The sequence below is a fragment of the Zingiber officinale genome, chromosome 1B, assembly GCF_018446385.1.
Source record: "Zingiber officinale cultivar Zhangliang chromosome 1B, Zo_v1.1, whole genome shotgun sequence".
Classification (NCBI taxonomy): Eukaryota; Viridiplantae; Streptophyta; class Magnoliopsida; order Zingiberales; family Zingiberaceae; genus Zingiber; species Zingiber officinale.
In genome coordinates this window covers 22,861,673-22,870,855 of record NC_055986.1, presented here as the reverse complement: position 1 = coordinate 22,870,855, position 9,183 = coordinate 22,861,673, and positions in this window count along the sequence as shown.

Genomic DNA, 9,183 nt, shown 5'->3' with positions numbered 1-9,183 from the left:
ACTTTTGTTTATCTAGGATAACTTACAAACAAGTGAACTCCTATCCAACTTATCATTGTCTCTCTTTAACATATGTGCTGGATTACCCGAATCCGAATATGCTTCAAAATAGGTTTTCACCTATTCAACAATTCTATATGAGTAGAGAGTTCTAACTTGGAAGGTACTATGTTCACTTTCGTTTTCAGAGTTTATCCTTAAAACAAATTTGGTAATTTTCTGAATAACTCATCATCTATCTAATTATTTCATAAGAGTCCTTTACCTTCTTTCTACTACACCATTCTGTTGGGATGTACCAGGTGCAGTTAGTTGGGATTGAATCCCTACTTTTGATAAGTGACTCCTAAATTCTCCTAAGAGGTACTTGCCACTACGATCTTACCATAGTGGCATTTACTTTAACATTTCTCCGCATCAGCCTTGTACTCTTTGAACTAATCAAAGTACTTAGTCTTGCGGTACATTAAGTAAATTTATTTGTATCTTGAATAGTTGTCTATAAAATAGACGAAATATTCAATACTACCTCTTGTTTGGATAGTCATAGGATCACACAAATCAGAATGAACCGATTTCAACATATCTTTGACTCCATACCCCTTGGACTTAAAAGCTTCTTGGTTATTTTCCTTCCAAGTAAGACTCGCAGGTTGGAAAGATTTCCACTACCAATGAACCCAAAAGTTCATCAGCTACCAATGAATCCTACTTAAGTATAACCTAGCTTTAGGTGCCAAAGATATAATTGGTTCATTTCCGAATGTTGCTTTCTCTTAAAATTAGAAGATGTGTTATTAATTTCCATTTGTTGCCTCGTGGGAGTTATTGGATTATAAATTGTCAACCAACATACCAGAATAGATAACTTGCCTATTTTTCTTGATAACAACTTTGTTATCAAAATAGACACAATATCTATTCTATAATAGTTTAGAAACTGAAATCAGGTTCTTTCTAAACTTAGTATGTAAAGACAATTCCTAATAATTCAAATTTTATTCCTATTAGAGAATAAACCTCTCCCACTGCAACAGCTGCTACTTTTGCAGTAGTGCCCATGTGGACGGTGTTTTTATTTAGTTGTCGGGTTTCCTGGAACCCTGCAATGAATTGCAGACATGATCAGTGGCTCCCATATCTACACACCAGGTACCGGTAGATAACTCCACTAAACATGTATCAACTAATGAATAAAATACACCTATATTGTTCTTAGTTCTAAGAGAACAGTCTACCTTAATGTCCAAATCCTATTTCCAATCAATTATAATTGGGACCACTAAGTCTATCCTAAAGTATATCAGCTAGGGATTGACCATCATCCTAAGAATCACAAAAATATTTGGTTAAGACCAACTCCTTAAAAATCCCATGAATTTTGTATGCCACGTTAGTGTGGACGTATACAAATTCAAAGAGGAAATTTTATCATTTAATTTTATTATCTCGTCAACCTTACTTTATGACGAATAAAATTAATAGTTGGTCTATCTTTAATCAAATATTTGGTCAAGACTCTAAATTTAAAATAATATTGATTCTTCTAACAATACTATTTAAATTTACCAACACCTCAAAACATTGTGAATTTTGCATGCCACGTTAGTGTGAACGTATACAAAATCAACATTTGTAAGAGGAGGGTTTTCACCCATTAACTATCTTGTCAGTGTAACTTTATGACAAATAAAATTATCTCAAACACCGTTAATTTTGTATGTCACGTTAGTGTGGACGTATACAAAATCAATCATTTGTAAAAGGGTTTTAACCCTTTAATTTTATTATCTTGTCAACCTAGTTTTATGACAAATTAATAGTTGGTTTCATTTGGTCACACAAATAATAGCAGTGACTCCGATGGGGAGGATACTATTAGATGTGTCTAAGTGTATACCATTACTTGACACTAAGTCCATTAATAAGATTATGCCCCTTCCGTTGGGGAAGATCACACGCTCTTAATTAACTTCCTATAGTCATTCAAAAATGGAAGTCTGTTCTAGTGATCTGCAAACTAGCTCATCCGTTATGGAGGAAGGCACTCAGAGCCAACGCGCAAGCTTGTTTGCATCACTTACAAACCAGTAATGGAGACCATGGGATTTACTTAAAAATCCCTCTCCCATTAGTTATTTATTAATGAGGAATTTTAACTATGCTAGCCTACTAAACTTGTAAACTAACATGCACACACGACAATATAAAAGCAATAAATAGAAAATCTAATTTTCAACTATTATGGCTTTTATCTCTAGTTGTCCTCCGTGTGTTGTCATCCCAAGCTGTTGCCATCCCAAGCTGCTGCCATCATCCATCTTGCTCCTAGTTCCGCTGCGCCTCTGGTCCATAGAAGGTTCCACGCTTTGCAAGATTCGATCCGCGACATAAATAGAATTTTACATTTTTGATCCTATATTCCATAAAAGGAATGTACATGTATCTAGATCAAAAATAAAATCCTAATAAAACTAAATACAGCTCCTGCTGTATTTTAATACAATCATGCACACACATATAAATACCCTTGACATGTCCAAGGGTCCAATCACACATATAATAATTAAAAGCCATAATAGTTGGATCCTGCATCCACAAAGTTAGCACATTCTACTATTAATCTGCCTAAATTATGTATGACATGTGCATAATTAAACTAATACCAAATACACAGAGGCAATACCCTAGCTCTGATACCAATTGTTGGTTGCTACTCGGAAAAACTAGAGGTTCCACTGTACAAAAATTTTGTACAAAGGTCTGAACTTTTTCCTAGCTACCATGTGTTCTTTTAAATTAAATTTTGGATCGCCTGCGGAACTTAACACGTTTGATCCAAAACTTAATCTATTTGTTCTTTAAGGTTTAGACTTGGATCTCCTGCGGAACTTAACACGTTTGATCCAAATCACCTAAGTTATTAATTCCATTAAATATTAATTTCTATAATTGGTTCCCAGTACTGACGTGGCGAGGCACATGACCTTCTTGGATATGGGAACAACCACCACCGACTAGACAAAACCTTTTATGGAAAGCTAATATTTAATTTCCTAAAATAACTTTAGGTCAACCAAAAAGAACAATCAAATCACAAGGAAAAGAAAAATAAAAGAACACAACTTCGAAAAACATATTTGAAATACTAGAATCGTAAGCCTCTTGTATTTGGTATTATTTCCATAAATAACTAGCATGATGCGGAAAGGAAAAATTACTAGTTATACCTTCTAAAAAGACCTCTTGATCTTCTACCGTATTCCTCTTCTAACCTCGGACGTTGTGTGGGCAACGATCTTCCGAGATGAGAACCACCAAGCACCTTCTTCTTCCTTGCAAGTTTCGGCCACCACAATTCTCCAAGAGAAGTAGAGGTTCGGCCACCACCACCAATCTCCAAGGGATGCAAGAAACAAAACCACCTTTCTCTCCTTCTTCTCCTAGCTAGAACCGGCCACCATCAAGAGCTCCAAGAGAGGTTGCCGCCGGCCATAAGAAGAAGAGAAGAGGAAGAAGCTAGGGGCCACACCAAGGAGGAAAAGAGAGGAAGAAGAATAATAGAGTTGATCACCCTGAAGGCACCTCTACCCCTCTTTTATAATCCTTGGTCTTGACAAATAAGGAAATTTTAATAAAAATTCCTTAATTCTTTTGTCATAAAAAAGAAAAATTATTTTAATTAAAAAACAATTTTCTTCTTTTAATAATAATGGCCGGCCACTTCTAATTCCCCAAAACAAGGAAAATTTAATTCACACAAGAATTAAAACTTCCTAATTTGTTTCTAGAAATTTATAAAAATTTCTCCAATAATTTTTATCCCTTCATGATTGGTTAATAAAAAAGAAATTTTATAAATTAAAATTCTTCTTTTAAACATGTGGATAATTTCCAAAAGGAAAGTTATCTCTAAAAATTAAAATCTCTTTTCAATCTACAAATAAGGAAAGATATCAAATCTTTTCTTAATCTTTTGTAGAAACTAATAAAAGAGAATATTTAATTTTTAAACTTTCTTTTAAATCATGAATATAATTAAAAGGAAAGTTTTTACCAAAATTAAAATCAACCTTTTAATCTACAAATAAGGAAAGAGATTTTAACTCTTCTCTTAATCTTTTGTAGAATCTTATAAAAGGAAGGATTTAAATTTTTAAACTCTCTTTTAAATTATATTATCCACATAAGAAAAATTTTAAAATTAAAATTCCTTTTTATTTTAATAGGGACGGCCACATGAATTCACCCGTGAACATACCCATGGCCGGCCCTAGCTTGGTCTCCAAGCTAGCTTGGCCGGCCCTTATAGGATGGGTAAGAAGGTGGGTATAGGTGGGTATAGTACTCTATAATTAAGATGCTACGATAGGGACCGAGAGGAGGAATTGGTTTTGGTCTCCCGATAAAATTAAGCATCCCGTGCTCGCCCCGAACACACAACTTAATTTTATCAATAATAATTCATTCCACTAGAGAACTATTATTGAACTACCGCACCAATCTCAAATTACATTTTGGGCTCCTTCTTATTATGAGTGTGTTAGTCTCCCTGTGTTTAAGATGTCAAATGTCCACTAATTAAGCGAGTTACTGACAACTCATTTAATTAATATCTTAGTCCAAGAGTAGTACCACTCAACCTTATCGTCATGTCGGACTAAGTCCACCTGCAGGGTTTAACATGACAATCCTTATGAGCTCCTCTTGAGGACATTCTCAACCTAGATCACTAGGACACAGTTTCCTTCTATAATCAACAATACACACTATAAGTGATATCATTTCCCAACTTATCGGGCTTATTGATTCATCGAATTAAATCTCACCCATTGATAAATTAAAGAAATAAATATCAAATATATGTGCTTGTTATTATATTAGGATTAAGAGCACACACTTCCATAATAACTTAGGTCTTTGTTTCTTTATAAAGTCAGTATAAAAGAAACGACCTCTAATGGTCCTACTCAATACACTCTAAGTGTACTAGTGTAATTATATAGTTAAGATAAACTAATACCTAATTACACTACGACCTTCCAATGGTTTGTTCCTTTCCATTATGGTCGTGAGTTACTGTTTATAATTTATAAGGTACTGATAACATGATCCTCTGTGTGTGACACCACACACCATGTTATCTACAATATAAATTAATTGAACAACTACATTTATCATAAATGTAGACATTTGACCAATGTGATTCTTATTTCTAGATAAATGTTTATACCAAAAGCTAGGCTTTTAGTATACACTCTAACAAGATAAACTTCTTGACCATTTGCTCGGTGATTCTGGCTAGCGGCTCGGCCTCCACCCATTTAGAAAAGTAATCGATCGCCACTAGTAGAAATTTCCGCTGCCCGGTCGCCATAGGAAACGAACCCACAATATCCATTTCCCATTGGTCGAACGGACAAGACACAGTAGCTGCTTTCATTTCCTCCGCCGGTCGGTGTGAGAAGCTATGATACTTTTGGCAAGAAAGGCATGTCGACACGGTCCGAGCAGCGTCTGCTTGCAGGGTTGGCCAGAAGTATCCGGCCAACAGAATCTTTTTAGCCAGTGATCGTCCGCCCGGATGTCCTCCGCATGATCCTTGATGCACTTCTTGGAGGATGTACGCTGCGTCTTCCGAGCTCACGCATTTCAAAAGTGGGCGGGAGAAAGCCTTCTTGTAGAGTTGATCTCCGATGAGTGTGAACCGGTCGGCTCTCCTCCTTAGCAGCTGGGCTTCATCCCGATCGGACGGTGTAGCGCCCGAGCGAAGAAACTCCATGATGGATGTTCTCCAGTCGCTCGGAAACTCGAGGCCCTCCATCCGGTCAACGTGCGCCACCAAAGATACTTACTCAATTGACTGCTGGATGACGACCGACGTTATTGAACTTGCGAGTTTGGCTAACTCATCTGCAGCCTGGTTTTCCGCTCGGGGTATCTTCTGGATAATGACTTCTTTGAAATTGGCCTTGAGCTTTTCAAAGGCCTCAGCGTAGAGTTTGAGCCGAGCGTTGTTAATCTCAAAAGTACCAGAGAGCTGCTGAGCGGCCAACTGAGAATCTGAATGCAACGTCACCCGTCCGGCTCCCACATGCCGAGCGGCTTATAAGCCGGCTATAAGGGCCTCATACTCTGCTTCGTTATTTGTAGCTCTATAATCTAGCCGGACGGATAATTGCATCTTTTAAAATATGGCTCAGAAAATATACAGGCTCTTCTCCGCTCGCCCTCACTAATGTCGAGCCGACTGCTTGCTCATTTGAAGATAAATAGATACAAAGCGGCTCACCGACAGTCGGCTTGGCTAGCACAGGTAGAGAGTTCAAGTACGTCTTCAGATCTTTGAACGCCCGATCACATTCTTCATCCCAGTGAAACTTAGTCGCTTTGCGCAATATTTTGAAAAAAGGTAGGCTCCGGTCGGCGGTCTTGGAGATGAATCTGGACAAAGAAGTTATCCGACCGGTCAAGCGCTGCACTTCCCTCAGATTTCTTGGGGGCGGCATATCTTGTAACGCTTTCACTTTGCTGGGATTTGCCTCGATGCCCCGCTCGGTCACTATGTATCCCAAGAAACGCCCGCCTTTGGCTCCGAACAGGCACTTCTGAGGGTTTAGCTTAACTCCATATTTCCGTAGCGTTCGGAAAGTTTCCTCCATGTCTTCGAAGAGATCGGCCGCTCGGACTGACTTGATGAGAATGTCATCCACATATACTTCGAGGTTTCGCCCGATCTGCTCCCTGAACACTTTGTTCATTAAGCGCTGATAAGTGGCTCCCGCGTTCTTCAGTCCGAACGTCATCACCTTATAGCAATAGGTGTCGTCGGCTGTAACGAAGCTGACTTTTTCTTGATCTTCTCGGGCGAGCGGCACTTGATGATAGCCTTGATAAGCGTCGAGCATACATATCAACTCGCAGCCAGCTGTGGAGTCCACCAGTTGATCGATCCGAAGCAGAGGATAAAAATCCTTCGGGCAAGCTTTGTTGAGATCCCGAAAGTCTATGCACACTCTTCACTTGTTGCCCGACTTGGAGACTAATACCACGTTCGCCAGCCAGCTCGGGAACTGAACCTCATGTATATGGCCGACCTCCAGGAGCTTTTCAACCTCCTCTCGGATGATGGCATTCTGTTCAGTGCTGAAATCCCTCTTTCTTTGCTTCACCGGCCGAGCGTTCGGTCGGACATGTAGCTCGTGCTGCGCTATGCTCGGTGAAATTCCGGGCAGCTCGTGCGTCGACCAGACGAAGACATCACAGTTTCTCTGGAGGCATTTGATCACTTCCTCTTTCTGGCTTGCCTCCATATCGGCTGCAATGAACGTGGTGGCCTCTGGTCGGGTCGGGTGAATCTGCACTTCCTCTTTTTCCTCATACACCAAAGAGGGAGGTTTTTCAGTTATGGCATTTACCTCAATCCGGGGCGCCTTCCGAGCAGAATTGGCTTCTGCTCGTACCATCTTGATGTAGCATCGCCGAGCTGCCAGTTGATCTCCTCGTACTTCTCCCACTTTGTCTTCGACAAGGAACTTAATTTTCTGGTGGAAGGTGGAGACGGCCGCTCAGAATTCACTGAGAACCGGTCATCCCAGGATGACATTGTATGCCGATGGAGAGTCCACCACGACGAAGTTTGCTGTCCGCGTCCTTCTGAGCGGCTCCTCTCCCAGCGAAATCGCCAGCCGGATCTGTCCGACCGACATAACTTCGTTGCCTGTAAACCCATAGAGGGGGGTTGTCATAGGCAGCAGCTCGGCTCGATCAATTTGTAGTTGGTTGAAGGCTTTTTTGAACATGATATTGACCGAGCTTCCTGTATCAATGAAAACACGGTGAATAGTATAGTTGGCTATTACCGCTTTGATGAGGAGAGCATCGTCATGCGACACTTCGACTCCCTCCAAGTCCTTGGGCCCGAAGCTGATTTCGGGTCCGAAGCTGATTTCGGGTCCGCTCGCCCGTTCCTGGCTACAGCCGACCGCATGAATCTGGAGGTGTCTTACGCTCGCTTTCCTTGCTCGGTTGGAATCGCCCCTGGTCGGCCCTCCAGCAATAATGTTGATTTCGCCTCGGGAAGTGTTGCCTCTATTTTCTTCTTCCCGAGCGGATGGCCTTGGCAGCTCCCTAGACCTTCGGGGATTGTCTTCACGCCTCGGAGTATGACGCCGCTCGGGAGTCTGTCTTTTTCGCTTGTCGAGTTTCGTCCGCTCGGCTTCACGAGGTCTTTGTCGCCTGTCGGATGATGGCGATCGACGGCCGCCACTCCGGGGAGCGGCGTGGGCGATTAGAGGAAGACTTCGGCAATATCTGGTGTTATGCGTGTCCGTCCGGTGGAATGAGCAGAACATTGGAGTCCATCTCTTCTTTTTCTTGGGCCGTTCGGCAGCTACCTCTTGCACCTGGGACCTAGTATGGGGGGAGCGGATTGCTTCGGCCCTAGGTCCTCTGGGCGAGTGATGAGCAGTGTGCGACTTCCGCTCGGAAGGTGGTGGACGCTCAGTCGGAGCTTCCTTCCTTCGGGCCGCCTGGGCTTCCTCCACATTGATATATTCATTAGTCCGGTGTAGCATATGATCATAGTCTCGGGGCGGCTTCCGAATGAGCGAGCGGAAGAAATCCCCGTCCACGAGGCCTTGCGTAAATGTGTTCATCATCATCTCGGAGGTGGCCGTTGGAATGTCCATGGCCACCTGGTTGAACCGCTGGATATAAGCTCTGAGCGACTCTCTGGGCTCTTGCTTGATGGCGAATAAGCTCACACTAGTCTTCTGGTAGCGCCGACTGCTTGCAAAATGGTGGAGGAAGGCCGTTCGGAAGTCTTTAAAACTTGTGATGGATCCGTCCGGAAGCCTCCGAAACCACCGTTGAGCCGATCCCGAGAGGATGGTAAGAAAAACTCGACACTTCACTCCATCTGTGTATTGATGAAGGGTAGCCGTGTTATCGAACTTACCCAAATGGTCGTCCGGGTCGGTGGTTCCATTGTATTCACCGATCGCCGGGGGCACATAGTGCTTCGGTAGAGGGTCCCGCAAGATGACCTCCGAAAACTGACGGTTGATCCGCTCGGGAGAAGCGTCCGCTCGGGGGGCTTTGCCTTTTCTGCTGTCTCGTCTTGGTACTTCATCTGAAGAAGATCCTCGATCACGGTTAACTGCTGCGGCTTCTAGAGGTGTG